At 50.6% G+C, this 17,426-nt stretch overlaps 1 protein-coding gene across 1 annotated transcript in view; it reads left to right on the forward strand.

The window, feature by feature from the left end:
* The first annotated feature begins 653 nt into the window (after positions 1–653).
* ACAN (aggrecan) overlaps positions 654–17,426 on the forward strand; it is a 73,514-nt gene continuing 56,741 nt past the window's right edge. Inside the window, exons 1-2 of the mRNA XM_077940243.1 lie at positions 654–734; positions 1,777–1,943. The gene's annotated coding sequence lies outside the window, so the exon portion shown is untranslated. The remainder of the gene's footprint in view (positions 735–1,776; positions 1,944–17,426) is intronic.

Genomic DNA, 17,426 nt, shown 5'->3' on the forward strand with positions numbered 1-17,426 from the left:
TTTTTTCCCAGAAGGGTCATTTCTCCCTGGTCCAGGCATTGAGGCCAGTAACTACTAAGATTTCATCTCATTTCTTTATCTGTGAGAGAAGCCACTATCACCCCTTAAAGGGACTTCGGTCACCAGCATTTTGTCTGTGTCCTAAATGCTTGAAGACTTACAGACCTGACTCAATAGGCTCAGGTAGAAAAGGGTGAAATCAAGAATGGCCAACCACTGGAACACTTTAGTCATTGCTCTGAGCGGCGGGTGGGTAGAGTGGGCACTGCGCCCCCTTTGACGGGACTTCACTGCCCTGGACAGGGGAGAGGCAGGGGGCTCACAGAGCATGTGCCGGGCCAGGGCCAGACCCGCCCCCAAGCAGAGATGGCTAGTAAAATAACCACACAATTCCAGTGGAGTCGCCCTGGGGAAACTGAGGCACTTCAGTTCTTTTTCATCAAGGAACTGATTAAAGTGTGGTCTATTATCTCTGTAGTGGGAGCCCCCAAAGATTCCACTTCTTCCTCTTCTTGCCCAATGAGAGGGTCAGGAAGCTTCCACCACCATCCTGACTGTGGCCACCACATCCTGGTGTGAAGCACCACCAGCTTCCTCCATAAGAACTCTGAAGGTCACCAGCCAGCTTGAGTCCTCTGAAAGTGCTGTGGCTCAACCAGCAGCCTGTATAGCAGAGAGCACAAGACTCTGGACTTGAGCTCAGACCCACCTTAAAGAAGGAACTCCACCACTTTGTAAGCCTTGATTTTCACATCTTTGGTAGGGGCAGGTGGGAAGTTGCCATATTTACCTTGTTGGGCTCTTTGGAAAAATTAAATGAAATGTTAATGTATGTTACACAAGGGGCTCATAGGAGGGATTCAAAAGCTGCTAGTTCTTTTACTCCTTTTTCCCGGAAACAGTATTAAAGAGTACCGTAGAGGCACTGGAGAATTCCTGCTCCATATGACATGTCCTTGGTCTCTCCTGGGGACTTTGAAGACCCACAGGCTCGCAGCTCCCCGTGCGCCTCCCCGCTGCCGCCTCACCTCCCCTCTCCACCATCCCCTGCCATCCCGGTGTACGCCACCCCCAAAAAAACTTTCAGCCAGCTCCTCGGTGAGGGTCTTTCCAAATCGTGGCCGACAGTAGGGGGCTGCACCCTCCTTTGATCGCGTCGTGCCCAGCCTCAGCTGCAGACCCCCGCCGGGCGCCCAGGAGCCCTGTCGGGCCGCGGCAGCCTCCGAGTCCGGGCACTCGGGGATGCTCTGAGGGTGCAGCCCTCCCGGGCCCCTCCGACTGCGGAGCTGCCGACCGCAATGCAGACGCGGGCCCTCCAGCCCTTCTCGCGCCTCCTTCCTCCCGCCGGCCCCGGAGCTGCCGGGTCCGCGCTGCCGCGGGGAGCGCTCCTCTCGCGCCCTGAGCGCAGGGCGGCTTCCCAGTCCGCGCGCCGGTCGGGAGCCAGGGTCCAGCGCCCTCCAGATGCCTCCGCCTTCCCCTCCCCCTGTCGGCAGCCCCTCTGTCCCCGGGGGTGGGGTTTCCCTTTGAGCTCGCCCCCTCCCACCCCCCACCCCTCGCGGGCCCTCCCCTCCCCCGCCCGTCCCTATGTATGTGTCACAGCGCGCCATGCCCGCCCGCCCGCCCACCTACCTCCCCGCCGCTCCAGAGGGGGCTAGCAGAGCTGAGGACGCGCGCAGCGCTGCTCAAGGTCTCTCTCTCTCCGCGCCCTCGCCGGCCGGCATCTGACGCGGGTGCCAGGGTCTCCGGGCACCTTTCAGTGTCCATTCCCTCAGCCAGCCAGGACTCCGCAACCCAGCAGTTGCCGCTGCGGCCACAGCCCGAGGGGACCTGCGGACAGGACGCCGGCAGGAGGAGGGGTGCGCAGCGCCCGCGCAGAGCGTCTCCCTCGCTGCGCAGCGAGACCCGGGCCTCCCGGCCCCAGGAGCCCCCAGCTGCCTCGCCAGGTGTGTGGGACTGAAGTTCTTGGAGAAGGGAGTCCAACTCTTCAAGGTAACTGTCTCCTTCCCTCCAGAGCGAGGCTGTCTCCTAGGGCGCCCGGCGAGCCAGGAACCTGGCTGAGGCTGCACGCCCCGGGGCTGGGGGCTGCACTGCCTCGGTGTCCGCCCTGGAGCTATGTGTGCCGGGGGCTCTGGACATCCACCGGCTGCGTCCGCGGTGGAGTTGAGCAAACTTTTTGGCTGTTGCAGACTCAGTGAATGGGGCAAAGGAACACGTGAGGAGGGGCACTTGTCTCCTAGTCCGCCAGGATGAAGGAACAAGGGATCCTTTACTCCAAACCCCCATGTGATTTTAAATGGTAGGGTCTGGAAGGACCCATGGTTGACAGAGTAGCAGCTTCACAGTCAAGGGAATGTGGGTTCAAATCCCCGAGGTGCTACTTTTGAGCTGGAAGGTGTGTTTCACCTTCCTGAGCCTTGGCCTGCCCTCTGTCAGCTGAGAAGGAGAAGGCCTTCGCGAGGTCTGGAGGAATAAATGAAATCATATGGACAGTATGTCAGGGACACGGCGGGTCCTAAGCGGAGGCTAGATAGCCCATCCTTGGCCACTTGGCTTACTCCAAGGACCAGAGTGCCTGAAGTGTCTGCCCAGGGGAGAGTGGCAGAACCTGGGACAGAGCTACTGAACTGCCAGCAGGGGAGAGGAGAGCAGTGCCCTGAACACACGGGTGTCCAACCAAGAAGGGGCATTTCTCAAGGAAGAAAGGGGAGGGGAGTTGAGGACACACGCCCACGAGCGGTTTTTCCGTCTGTGGGTGCGGTTTTTCCGTCTGTGGGTTCCCCTGCAAAGGAAGTCAGTGCTGGTGGAGCAGGAGCTCTTTCCAACCCTGGGGTTGGGTTGGAGGCTGTCAGTATGTCAACTGAACCACACTCTAGGCAGAGCAAGCTGCGGGGGTGGGGGCTTGTCTCTGGTTGTGAGACAGGATCCAACCCAAACTTTTCCATCATTATCCTCCTTTCAGTCATGAGCTGGGTTCTGACAGGATCCTGCTAGGGTTTCACCATGAAGAAGCTGGAGGTCCAGCATGTTGACTGATGTGTAAATTCCGGTTGTGTGGGGGTGGCAGCCAGGAGGAAAATACAAAGCTGAATTGGGTTAGCATGGTGTTTTGGGGTCCTGGGTGCTGCAGTGGATGGGTGTCTGAGGGGACTCTGGACCTTGAAAATGCACCCACCTTGTCTGACGAGGAGGGCAAGTGGACCCAGAAAGGTGCAATGAATTTCTGAAGGTTGCACTATGATTTAGGGGCAGGGGCAGAACTAGAATCCAGGTTTTCTGAGGCCGTAGTCAGTCCCTTGTCCTGATTTAAGAGTCCAGAAGTCTTGGGTTCTAATCCTTATCTCTTTCTTGTCCTGGGTTGCCATGGACAAGGAGCAATCAGGTTGCCCATGCACCCTGGGCAAGGTGGGTTTGGAGGCTCTATGAAGATACGGTGTAGGAGTGCTGGCTTGTCAATCTCAGGATCCAGGGAGAAACTGCGGGAAATGGAACCGCAATGGGGAAGAAAACCCTGAAGCTTGTTGGGAGAGGAAGCATTGAGTGGGAGTGGGAAAGGGAGGTTCTAACCTGAAAGAAAGATTGCAGAAGAGTAGATCTCCCCAGTTTAAAAAGTTTCAGAAGAAGGAATTGTCAGAAGGAAGAAAATATCTCTTAGAGAGATACTGGAATTCCGCAGGTTACCTTGAACTGTGTTTCATTTAGATATACTTATGTGTAGTTTCTAGTGCTGTGCCTGGTATTTTCATTCATTCTCCACTATCTGCTGAGCGCCACCTAGGTGCCAGGCTTTGTGTTCAATGCTGGCCCACAGCAGATACTCAATAAATAGCAGATATGAGATGACCCAAGCAAAGGGCTTAGCATAGTGCCTGGCACTGGGCAAGGACTCAGTAACTGTTTGATATTATTAATATTACTATTATCATTCTTAATTCTAGCAGAAATTTGAATGTTTTTCTTTTCCTAGAATATTCCATGAAAATCATACTTAAATGGGAATGTTTTGTTTAATGTTTGGAAGCCCTCCTCATACCCAGGCACACCTCTTGCCCCTGTTCCCCATCACTAACACACACACACACACACACACAATCCCAGGCAGCCACTCACCCCTGTATGCTGAGGCAGAGCATTCTCCTCATCTTATGCCCCCTCCCCAATTAGAGAGGGAGCTCCACGAGAGAGTTCACTCCTGAGACGGTGGGCAAGAGCCAGGAGGGTGGACAGCCTGGCATGCAAGGAAAACTGGGGTTCAAATCCCAGCCCAGCCACTCACTGGCTACATGGCTTTGATGAGGGTACTGAGCCTCCCAGAGGCTTCATTTCATCTTCTCCAAAAAGGGGAGAAAATCCTCCAAGAAGAGATTTTTGTGAAGATTAAAAGACATAAAGTGGGTGCCTTGTCCAGCTCTCAGCAAGCACCACAAACCTTAATTCCTCTCCTCTAACAGCTCCTAAACCCCCTCGGGGGTCACAAACCCCAAGTTATGGATAGCAAAAATTTCAAATACTTTATCTTTGTAAGAGACTGTGTGTCCTAACTTTTGGTGTGATTTTTTTTTTTTTTTTTTTAAGATGGGATTCTCGCTCTGTCATCCAGGCTGGAGTGCAGTGGCCCAATCTTGGCTCACTGCAACCTCCGCCTCCCAGATTCAAGTGATTCTTGTGCCTCAGTCTCCCGAGTAGCTGGGGTTACAGGTGTGCACCCCCATGCCCAGCTAATTTTTGTATTTTTAGTGGAGACGGGGTTTCATCATGTTGGCCAGGCTGGTCTCAAACTTCTGACCTCAGGTGATCGCCTGCCTTGGCCTCCCAAAGTGCTGGGATTACAGGCGTGAGCCACCGAGCCTGGCCACTGAATTTCTTTTTAATGATGCCTTCTAGTACTGGGTTCCTCCCAAGGCCCTTCTTATCGGGCCCTTAGGAGGACCTCAGCTGAGCCAAAGGAAGCCCATGACACCCTGCCTAGAGTTCCATTTTGAGTCTGTCTTTGCTGCTGCAGGGATGTCTAGCACCAGATTTGTCCAACTGCAGGTCGTGAAATCAATTTAGCAGGGTTCTTAATAAAATAGGAAATACGAGATAATCTCATAGTGCCTCCTGTGTAGCAAAGGTAAGTATTGTTTCTGGAAACTTTTGTTTCTGTTATATATTTTGAAGCCCTCTATAAGGGTATGTGTGTTTATAAAATAAATGTATATATGCAAATATATACACTTTTGATATTTGCATATATGTATATATATGTATATTTTTTACTATATTGTTCCCAATGATGTTTCTGTCTCAGAAATTCCAGCATTGTGGCCCTAGGTGGCAGGTGCTGGGGTGTCCTTGCTGCCACTGCATCAAGTGTTGAGGAGTCAAGGCAGCTGAGGTGAAAGCTGGAGTTGGGGAAAGGCAAGTTCAAGGAAGAGGACCCAAAGTCAGAAAGGAAGCAAGGCATGGAGGACAGGTCTGCTTACAAGTAGAGGAAGGAGGGGACAGGCCAGCAGCTGCCCTGGGAAAGGGGATCTGGAGCACTTCTTGGGAACGGGAGCCTTCCTCTCCTGCTGTCAGGGCCTGGCCTCATGGCCATGCTTCGTGTCCCAATGGTAGCTACGCTGCAGCCCTGATAACTTAAAGGAAGCCCCTTCAATGAGATGAAGGGCCTGTTTCAGTGACAGCTGCTTTGGGAGCGGCTGCTCCCCTTCCGCCAGATCCAACAGGACACAGCCATCCCTGCAAGGGAGTCTGGGCCCCTGGGCACAGCTGAAGAAGGGCCACTGGGAGGCCGGCAGAACAAGGGGAGGGCTGGAGAAGGAGCAAGAGTGCAGGCGAGAGGAGAACCAGAGAGGGGGAATTTGTAGAGAAAACGGTAAAACGGTTCCTTTTTTCAAAAGTTGAATCCAGGGCAAGAACGGAAACGGCAGAGTTTACTTTTAAAAACTCAGAGCCTTCTTGTAAGCGGTGGAGTGTGTGTGTGTGTGTGTGTGTGTGTGTGTGTGTGTGCATGCGCGCTGGGAGGGCGGGCCCTGTGGGCTGGCCAGGCCTATGAGAGGTGACTTCTCTCCCTTTCAATGGCCTTACAGTGTATCCTAAAGAAGCTTTTTGTTAAGCTCATGAATAGGTGGATTTGGGGTGTGTGATGCTGGGCATCACGATTTGGATATTTGGTTACCTTTGAGGTTACATGTTTTTCCTTTTAAGATACACACTCAAAAAAGGAGCCACCTCTTCTGTGTAGGTCGCTATTTTGGTGTATGTGGGGGCAGGGGTGCCTGTCTCTCTGTAATTGATTTGACTTGAAGGGTGAGAGTAAGAAGGAGAAACACAGGACACAGCAGGTCTGCAATGCCTGACCTAGGAGACAGTCCCCCTCGGCTCCCTGGTCTCTGGCAGTCCCCAGATCACAGATGCCCAGGGCCTTCCAGGCCTGTGATGGTCCTCGTTTAAGAGATGGCAAAAGGGACCCAGGCCCAAAGAGGGAAAGGTTGCTACCCCAGAGCAGGTTGGTAAGAATCTGGACAGGGATCTAGACCTTCAGGCTCTCATCGCAGAACATGTCGTATTCCCAGAGACCATTCATTCATTCATTCATCATTCATTCTCCTTTCAGCAGCACTTGCTACATGCCAGGCACTGTGCTAGGCATGGATAACACAGCAGTGAATAAATCAACTCACTTGTTCTGCCCTCCACCTGCTTACAGTCTAATGGGGAAGACTGGGTATAACCAACCTGAACCTGACCCCTCATTTCTATACAGCAATGGCTCTCACCTGGGGGCTATTTTGCCCCCCTTCCCCAGGGAACATTTGGCCATGTCTGGAGACATGTTTTGTTGTCACCACTGGAGAGTGAGGTGCTTGCTGCTAGCGTCTCATGGATAGAGCCAGGGGTGTTGTGAAACATCTTACAGTGTATAGCACAGCCCCCGCCCACATACATGCACAATAGAGAATTATCTGGCCCACAATGTCAATAGTCCCAAGGTTGAGAAACCCTGCTGCAGACCTTCATTTAGTTCATGGGCCAGGCCATGCCCAACGGTGCACAGCAGCTGGAAGAGAGGGGATAGGACAAGAAGGAGAGTTAGGTAGGCAGTGCAGAGGAGACAACAAATGAAAAGGAAAAGAAAAGTCCGAGCCCCCGTGATAAATTAGAAAAAATGTGGGCTTTGGTAGCCCAGACTGAGGTTGGAATCCTAGCTGTATCCCCTTGGGTAAGTCAGTTATCCTCTCTGAGCCTCACTGCATTTCTACATCCATGAGATGGACTTGTGGGACAGTTGTGAAGGTTCAAGAGAAAGCAAATAAAGGACCTGGCACAAATTAGACATACAATAAAATGGCAACCGTTATTAGTATCTTTGAGGCTATTAAAGGCCCCACTGTGGAAAATTACAGAGTCAACACGTGTGATCAGGAAGCCAAAGAAGGTTGCTGTTTGGGGGCAGGGTTGCCATAGTATTCCCTCTGCTTGGGGGAGGGGCAGTGGGTGGTGTGAGCATCTCCCTCCAGTATGTGTGGTGGGAGGAGCGCTGCACCTGGAGTCACATGGACTGGGCACTGACGGCGTATGACCAAGGGGAGACTGCTTCACCCCTCAGCCTCAGATTCTTTATTTATAACACGGAGATGCTAAGCCTGCCCTCATGGGCCAAGATCCTGTGAGGACCTCCTGTCTGTGAAGGAGGCTTGTGGGGTGCCTTGAAGCCGATGCAGGCATCTTTGGTGTCTGGTGTGCCCTGTCCCTAACCCAGGGCCAGGCACATACAACAGACTAGTTGAACGAACCATAGTACTATAAATTCCTTTCAGTTCTTGACAAAGAGAGCACTAACAATACGCAGATGAGTAATCCTTCACTTTGTCACTCCTCCATCCTTTGCAAGATGCAGGGACCTCTGGTTCCAGAATGTGTTGCATCAGGTTGCGGCACCGGGCAGCTGTGTCCTCCAGAGAGCATGGCAGATACAGCAGCTGTACTGTGACAGCCCCAAAGGGGGATCCCCATGGGGAGTGGGAGGTAGAGGGGTGGGGGTCCTCCAGAGCTGAGGTGAGCCCAGCTACTGAAAAGAGGACCAAATGAGGATCAGGACCTTGGAGATTTATCTCAATTCAGGCACGTCATTGAATACCTCCACTTTCCTATCTGTAAAATGGAGTTGAAGTCATGATAAAGTAAGGCCTAAAAGCCACTAGCCGAAGGGGTGGATTTGGGTAAACTGTCAAGCTTTCCTGAGTCTCTATTTTACAGAGTCATAAAACGCTGGAGCAGAAAGGGATTTATGGGTCACCACACCATCTTCTTCATTATGCAGAGGGGGAGGCTGAGTCCCAGAGAGGGGAGGGCACTTGGATGGGGGTCACAGGCTGCTCTTGCACCCAGGCTTCTGAGTCTCCTCCCTTCACACCATGCTAGTCCCATTCAAGCCAGTAAAGGGAAGCGTCGGATCACAGCAATGCTGTGACATCCAATCAGAACCCAACTCTAAACAGACTTGGTCTTGGGTCACCCATTGTCCACCCTTGGGACACCTTCTGACTCTGTCTCTCCAAATCCTCGCTGTTTCCAGGGCTACTTTTGGGAGAAACAAACAAACAAAAAAAAAACCCTCTAGAAGAGAAATGTGTAAGGCAAGTCAGAGCTCAGCCTCCCATCTCCCTCAGAAAACCTGGCCTCACCTCAGCTGCCGTCTTGGGTCCTGTGTAGGGGATTTTTCCCAGCAACGTCTGGACCCTTGGCCTGACCCTCCCCTCACTCCTTCCCTCCACAAGCAGATGCTCCCTGTCTCCCCTCCAGCCCATCTCACTTTGACCTGCATATCCAGATGGCTCAGGGAAAGCCTGGATTCTAGGATGACTCAGGCAAGAATGTAGTAAATGTTTTTCAACGTCACAAGACACTGAAAAGGAGACCTGGAGGCTGTCATTAGAGTTAGCCTTCAGTCCCTAAAATTAGCTGCATCTGAGGAGCTTTTCAAAAATACGGGTGCCTGAAGCCCTAATGTGACCCAGGAGATTCTGCTTCAGTGGGATGGGGGTTTGGGGGCGGGGAATCTGTGGGTTTCAAAATTGCCCCAGGTGATTCCAATGTGGTCTAGTTCGTCAACTCCTAGTTTAAAGCCCAAAACAGTTCCTCAGAGTGTACTGGGCTCTAAGCTCTTCTCTCTACCCCTGCCTCTTGGGCCACGTGCTCTCTTTCTTCCCTAATGGCAGAATTACAGCCACTGCCCCCAGTTTGTCTTTTAGGAGAGTGAGAAGGTCATGGCCAGCTTCTCCTGCCTCCACTTCCCTGCCTGAGACAAGGGCTTTTCCTCCCTTGGTTCTCCAAGGTGGTTTCTACAGAACACACCTTCCAAGGCCAGCAACAGGCTTTGTAGGTGAAAAGGATCTCATTCCTCAGAGAAAGTCAAGGATGAACAAAATTAACTCTAGTTAATTTTGGGTCCCTTCCCTGCAGGGCTTCTCAATATGCTGATGGACCTTGGAAATCTCCACCAAGTTTTTCAAATTGAATTTGACCACAAAGCTTTTTTTTCCTACAGCAGATGGAGGGACTTGAGCCTAAAGAGATGCTAATCTAGGCACTGGCCCAGGTTGAGCCTGCAGCAGGAATACAGCAGCTGCACCCGGGCCAAGGGGCAACCCAGGGAAAGGGGAGACCCTACCAGGTAGGGCTTAAAATCCTAAATCTCAAATGAAGTCACTGACCCAGCAAGCGCTCTCACATCTGTAACCTTCCCTCTAATGCTGGGTACTCATTTTCTTCCCTTTTTCTCTGGATTAGAAGAAAACAATGAGGTGGAGCATTCAATGGAGTTCACTGTGGGATGGGGTGGGGCTCTGACCCCTCAGCAGATTCCTGCCTCTCCACTTGTTCTCTATCCAAACCTGGCCACCTGCCTCCCCTATGTGAGCTGAGGACCTAACCCTCTGTTGTTCCCTGACCTGTTGGGTGACTCCAGTGGGTGCCAGTTCCCTGGAAGACTTGGACTAGCACCGATGAGGGTGAACAGCGGCCCCGGGACTGAGTAAAGAGGTTTCCTGCTTGCATGCTTGTCTCTGTCTCCTGACTCCACTGCCCCATCCGTGGGCATCACCCCCACCCCAGACTCACGTGACCCAGCCAGGGGCTTTGTTTTCCCCCATCCCCAGGCTATCTATTCCCCCTAAAGCAGCCTTGTTCTGTTATTCCTACTTGTTTCCTAAATACAACCCATGTGGGTCTCTGTTGTGACTTGTTAATGTTTTGACAGAGGGTCACCTGGTGTGGGAGACCTGATTGCTTAGATTGCCTTCACACCCACTCCTGAGCAGGAGGAAGGTTAGGAGTGGGGGTGGCTTCATTGGCGAAGGAGGAGCCTCACACTGGGGTTAGTGCCTTGGCCTCCTGCAGCCCCATCTAGGCCCTCCCCATCTGCCCTTCTTTCTGGATCTGCCTTCTCAGTGACCCAGGGACTCCCGGGGTTTGCGCACAGCAGGGTCAGCAAGACTTGTACACACCAGATAAGGCTCTGATGCTTCAGTGGCTGGAAAACAGGACTCCCACCCCCTCCTAAGTCACTGCAAGTACTATGTAGAATGGCTCGCCCTTAGATGCACACAGCAATTGATCAAGGTTATTTGCATATCCCTTCTCAGCACCCTGGGGATTGCAGAGGCATTTAGAAGACCTTAGAGATGGTCCTGTCTCACTTAAAATCAAGCCCAATCCCCAGCTTTGGCCCACAGGCCCCCAAGCTGGCTGGTATCCCCTCCTCCTCCCATCACTGTCCCCTCCCCAACTGCCCTGCAGCCCCTGGCCTCCCACTTCCTTAAGGACTTTTGCCCTCTCTGTCCCCCTGCCCAGGTGCTCTTCCCACAGGGCTTTGCATGGCTGGTTTATTCTGGTCATGCAAGTTCAAATGTCACCTCCTCTTGGGGAACTTTTTTTTTTTTGGCCCACCCAATTTAAAGAAAGCAAACACCAAACACCCCCACTCCCATCCCCTGCATTTTCCTTTAACTTATTTCTAGAAATTTTAGCTGGTCAGTTTCCTCGGTGATTCTCTGCCCTCTCCTGAGCTCCACCAAGAGCACCCCTTCTCACTGCCCTTGGTGAAGTGAGAAGATCACGGCCAGCTTCTCCTGTCTCCACTTCCCTGCCTGAGACAGGGTCCCTTCCTCCCTTGGTTCTCCAAGGTGGTTTCTGTAGAACACGCCTTCCAAGGCCAGCAACAGGCTTTGTAGGTGAAAAGGATCTCATCCCTCAGAGGAAGTCAAGGATGAACAAAATTCACCCTAGTTAATGTTGGGTCCCTTCTCAATATGCTGATGGGCCTTGGAAATCTCCAGGCAGCAAAAGCTGCATGGGACATGAGCCCCATCTGTCTTGGTCACTCTGTGTCTCCAGCACCTAGGAAACGCCTGGCACACAGTAGGTGCTCAGAAAATTTTGTTGGCTGGACAAATAACTTCAGAGCTTTTCCAACCATGCTTCAGAGTCCGTGGGGGTCAGTCCATGATACCCCATGGGGGCTAGAGTGGTGGGTCAAGAAGGGCACAGCCAGATTCTATTAGAACATCTCCAGTTTTCTGTCTTTTGGAAGCCACTGATATGTTGCACTCTGCTCTTGTCATAGACAAGAAATCTGGGACTTAGAAAAGAATATGTCTTTACTCTGGCCATGGCTCAGGGACTCTGCACAGTCAGAATGGCCACCACCTGGGTCAGCTCATGTTCTGCCACCAGTGACCCAACTGAGGAGAGGAATGGCCACTTCCATATGCCAACCCCTCATCTGCCCAGCTTCTCTCAGTAGTTCATGATGACTTGAACATCATCAGGGAGGAGCTTCTTTTAGGAATAAATGTGTATTTTTAGGTGCTACCACCTTTGGGGCTTTATCACTACTGGGCTACCCAACATGTGCCAGAGCTGTCTTTCACCTCATTTCCTTTATATCTTTTGAGCCGCAGGGTCCTAGTGCCTCTGTGCCACAGTAGGAAGCAGGCCAGGCACTGGAACTAGGATGGAGAATAAGGTGTGGTCTCCCTGACTACTCAGGCTTCATGACTGTGTAGATCTCAGTGGGCACATCTTCTCAGCCATTGGGGTCCACACTGAATGTCTGTCGCCTCACCTCTGGACTTATCTGCATCTGTCCTCTCTGGCTCCATACCCCGGGGCCCTCCCCTAATCCTCCAGCTCCCTCTGGTCTTTCCTCAGTTGTGATGGTGACTCTGGCACATTGGCACCTACATTTTTATTCCCAGTTCCCTTCCTGATGACATCTAGTGCTTAGACTCACAAAAGAATCCATTCAGCCATTTTCTTCCAGGAGTGGATGGGATAGAAGGGCTCCAAGCTCACCAAAGTGACTTCATCAGTAGCCACCTCATCAGCAGTGTGACCTTGACAGAGTTGATTAGTCTTGCTGTGCCTCGTTTGCCTCATCTGTGAATTGGGTATAATGACTCCTTCCCGATAGATTTGTTGGGAGGGTAAAATGAGATAATATAGCTAAACCACAGTACCTCCCACAGAGCAAGGGCTCTCAAAACAGTAACTGCTGTAAATCATGAATATTCCCAGACCCATTCCCGGTATTTCTGAACCTGAATTTTTGTTGGATGATCATGTCTTAGCTGTGACTGCCTCCTCTTGCCCAAACTGAAGTTTCTCAGCTGCTTTTCTGCCCCCTTATGCTCTTAAGATAGTCTTACCATCCTGGAGCAGAAAGGGGCCTCAGGAATGCAATAAGAGCCACATGCTGTCTGCCACCCTGAAGCTAGCTGAGCGACAGGGCAGATGGCGAAAGCCAGGGCTGGCTCCTGATAGGCCTGCAGCAGGTTCTGTTGTACACAGAGCTCCCACAATGCATCACTCCAAAGGGCGCCATTCCATCGTGGTCCATGGGAATAGCGACTCCTCGAGTTGTGCAGTGTTCAGCCTTTGCGATTGATCATACCGGCTCCTTCAACCATTCTCTGGGACTGCACTACAGATTTCGCACTACAAAGGCTTGATCAACAAGAATTGCTCTTCAGGTGTCTAGCTGCTAACCAGCATGTCCATGCTATCAGGGGGCTTGTGGGGCAGGAGGTACTGGTGTGAGACTGGGGGCTGCCTCTGGCCCTACTGAATTCTGCCTCCATCTCCTGTCCTCCTCTCCTGGGACTAGGGAGTGGGGAACCCTAAATGTACCAGAAGAACCTTTGGTGGTTCTGAGCCAGTTAAGGTGGCTGAAGAGACTCCGTTCTATCTCCAGCTGAAACTTTGTTTTTTCTTGTCCTGTGTGGACCACAGGAAAAAAAAAAAAAAGATGCACTGAGTCCAGACAGGACAGAAATATGGAAGAAACATTCACTTCTGGGTTTTTGCTTAATAAAAGGAAGGATCTGGAATCTGGAATATGGTTCTCCCCTCTCCTGGTTCCGCTAGAAATAGAGAGCCCATGTTGTGTATCAGTGGGAATGGAAGGGGAGGTCATGTGGTAGCTTGAGGGTCAGGAAGCCAGGCCAAGAAAGCCACAAAGATTGGATTCCAAGTAGAAGGGCAAGACCAGGCGTGGTGGTTCACGTCTGTAATCCCAGCACTTTGGGAGGCCGAGGCGGGAGGATCGCTTCAGGTCAGGAGTTTGAGACCAGCTTGGGCAACATGGTGAAACCCCGTCTCTACTAAAAATATAAAAATTAGCCAGGTGAGGCAGCAGGCGCCTGTATCCCAGCTACTTGGGAGACTGAGGTACGAGAATTGCTTGAACCCAGGAGGCGGAGGTTGCAATGAACTGAGATCACACCACTGCACTCCAGCCTGGGTGACAGAGTGAGACTCCATCTCAAAAAAAATAAAAAAGTAGAAGTGCAGAAGAGAAACATCTAAAAAAAAAGAAATCAAGAACAATTTCAAGACATGTTCTGTCTCCACTGATTAAAAAAAAGAGAGAGAGATTGAGATCAGACGTAGGAAATAGTTTTCCTGAGAAATCTAAATGACCCTGAGGTTGATTACCAACTAAAACTGGGGACTCTTGTTTATAAAGAAGTTTTTAGATTAGTAGTAGTAGTATAATAAAAAGTTACCCTTTGTATTCGCTTCCTAGGCCTGCCATAACAAAGTACCACAAACTGAGTGGCTTCAAAAAACAGACATTTATTGGCTCACAGTCTTGGAGGCCAGAAGTCTGAAATCAAGGCGTTGGCAGGGCCATGCTCCCTCTGAAACCTGTGGGAAATCCCTCCTTGCACCTTCCTGGCTTCTGGTGGCGGCTGTCAATCTTTGGTGTTCCTTGGCTTGCAGCTGCATCACTCCCATCTCTGCCTCCGCTGTCACTTGGTGATCTCCCTGTGTGTCTGTGTTTCCACAAGGACATCTTCCCCTCCAGTAAGGACACCAGCTATATTGGACTAAGGGCCCAGCCTAACAACCTCATCTTAACTTGATTACATGCGCAAAGACCCTGTTTCCAAATAAGGTCACATTCACAGGCACTGGGGGTTCGGGCTTAGACATAACGTATCTTTTTTTGGTGGGAGGGACTCAGTTCAACATATAACACCCTTCATTGACTTGCTGTCAATATATTTATACCTGTGCTTCATCAAAGGGATTTAAGGGAAGTCATTCTCTTGGGGGAGATGGATTAAACAAATGATGTACTCTCCCATCGGTCAGTGCTTTTATGCTAACTAGAGACTGGGCATGTTGAGGAGAAAGGGTATAAAGGCCATTGTATGATCTGAGCTGAACTCTGGTGTGCACATACTTCACACTGAAGCAGCAGAAAGCTCTATGAAGTAGGTCTAATTATTCCCATTTTCTAGATAACAACACTGAGACATAGCTGGTAAGTGGTAGGGCCAGGACTTGAACTCATGATTATCTGATTCCAAAGTTCATGGTTGCCTGGCTATCCCATGCACTATGCTTAGAGAAAAGGCAAATTTCTCAGTCTTTACTCACATACCCTGACATCTACCATAAGAAAAAGAAGCAAAGAGGCCTGTTACCCAGAATGGGTCCCATGGATCAAGGTATGTGTGTAAGGTACTGTTTATTTCAACACACCATGCCCAAGAACTTCATATGGATTCCTTCAGCTCAGAGTCAGAGCCACCTTCAGGAGACAGAGGCCGTGAGCTAGAAAAACTTTGAGCCCCAAATCTGTTGAACACAGTAACAGAAGAAAATTCTGTTTCCCACCATCAGATTCTCAAGAGTTTTAACACACCAGGAGCCTACTTCCTCCCCAACTGAGACTTTCCTTCCCCTTCTATCCCCAGTTGGCTGCCATCTTGGTCACTGGGGAGCCCTTTGGCTTTGACATAAAACTCCTATTCTCCTAATGACCTTCCAGGGCTGGAATCTATTTTCTTCTGTGATTGTCTTGAATGTAGTTTTGTTATTGTTTTTGTTTTTGTCTTTGAGACAGAGCCTTGATTTGTCACCCAGGCTAGAGTGCAGTGGCACGATCTTGGCTCACTGCAACCTCTGCCTCCCCGGGTCAAGCAATTCTCCTGCCCCAGCCTCCCAAGTAGCTGTGACTACAGGCGTGTGCCACCACGCCAGGCTAATTTGTTGTATTTTTAGTAGAGGTAGGGTTTCACTGTGTTAGCCATGTTGGTCTCGCTCTCCTGACCTCGAGATCTGCCCACCTCAGCCTCCCAAAGTGCTGGGATTATAGGCATGAGCCACTGTGCCCAGCCAAGTGTAGATTTTTTTTAAGGATATAAAATTTCACCTTATTTTTAGAGACCATTTTCCTTTAAAAATGATAAAGGACATCATAGAAAGTTTAGGAAATATAAAGGTTCAAGATAGAAGAAAAAAATTGGCCAGGTACGGTGGCTCACACCTGTAATCCCAGCACTTTGGGAAGCCAAAGCAGGCAGATCACTCGAGCTCAGGAGTTCAAGACCAGCCTGAGCAACATGGTGAAACCCTGTCTCTACAAAAAAATAACAAAAATTAGCCGGGCATAGTGGTGCATGCTTATAGTCCCAGCTATTCAGGAGGCTGAGGTGGGAGGATTGCTTGAGCCTGGGAGGTGGAGGTTGCAGTGAGCCCAGATCATGCCACTGCACTCCAGCCTGGGCAACAGAGTGAGACTCTGTCTGAAAAAAATGAAAGGAAAGGAAAAGAGAGGGGAGGGGAGGAAAGGAAAAGAAAAGAAAAGAAAACATAAAAATCTGCTATAGACTTATCACCCAAAGATAACTAGAATTAAATTTCCATCTGTCTTTCCCATTGAATAGGTATACAGAAAAATAGAATAGAATTGTATTCTATGTGTTATTTTGCAGTTTACTTTTTGTGCTTAATGATATAGCATGAACATGTTTCCAAGTCAGTAAACAGTTTTCCTTACTTGAGTACTCTCTGTGCCAGGCTCTCTACCAGACACAGGAAGGGATAGAAGAGGAGGGATAGGCCGGGCGCGATGGCTCAAGCCTGTAATCCCAGCACTTTGGGAGGCCGAGACGGGCGGATCACGAGGTCAGGAGATCGAGACCATCCTGGCTGACACTGTGAAACCCCGTCTCTACTAAAAACTACAAAAAACTAGCCGGGCGAGGTGGCAGGCGCCTGTAGTCCCAGCTACTCGGGAGGCTGAGGCAGGAGAATGGCGTGAACCCGGGAGGCGGAGCTTGCAGTGAGCTGAGATCCGGCCACTGCACTCCAGCCTGGGCGGCAGAGCGAGACTCCGTCTCAAAAAAAAAAAAAAAAAAAAAGAAAAGGAGGGATAGAAGTTTTCTCTGCTATCAGGGAGCCCACAGTCTAGGTAGGAGAGAGGCATGTCTGCAACAAAAAGTACTTGTCAGTAGAATGCAAAGAGCCCTAATTCTTTGCCCTAGCACTGCATCTGATAACACAACTGTGAGTGCATTCTTCCATCAGGGAAAATCTGCACAGTTGCTCCCACCAAGTTTGAATGGATTTGAGGTTCAGCTGCAATGCAGTGGTGTGCCACTGAGGGAGAGAATACTTTAGTGAGAAATTCTGCAGGTTCCTCTCCTGGTAGGTATGTGTCCTCAGTGAGCCAGAGACAGGAGACACAAATTTGCCATTCCCAGATTTGGCCCCAGTTCCCTTGTTTCTCTTATGGTGGGAGCATCTTGAGGCACCAAGCATGTGTCTGGTGTTTGATGATATTTATTTCTCATATGATATGGCCCTCATAGCAAGCCAATTAATTTATTTGCCACTCGAATACATAATAGTCTGACCCAGCAGTGGAAGGCAGATGGTTGTATTGGATTCATTGGAAGATAACATGGGGGTCTCCAATATGGTGCCTTACTCCAAGATTTTCAGGGGAATTTTGATTGTACCTGGTTTCTGACTTGTGTGGAGCTTTAGGGGCCAACCCCATAAAGAGGTAGTTCCTCTGTAGAGTATGTGAATGCCTCCTAGGCTGCTGAAGGTGATGTGTACCTGGGAGGACCCAGTGCATGTGAAGG

This window comes from Macaca mulatta, chromosome 7 (assembly GCF_049350105.2).
Source record: "Macaca mulatta isolate MMU2019108-1 chromosome 7, T2T-MMU8v2.0, whole genome shotgun sequence".
In the NCBI taxonomy this organism is placed as follows: domain Eukaryota; kingdom Metazoa; phylum Chordata; class Mammalia; order Primates; family Cercopithecidae; genus Macaca; species Macaca mulatta.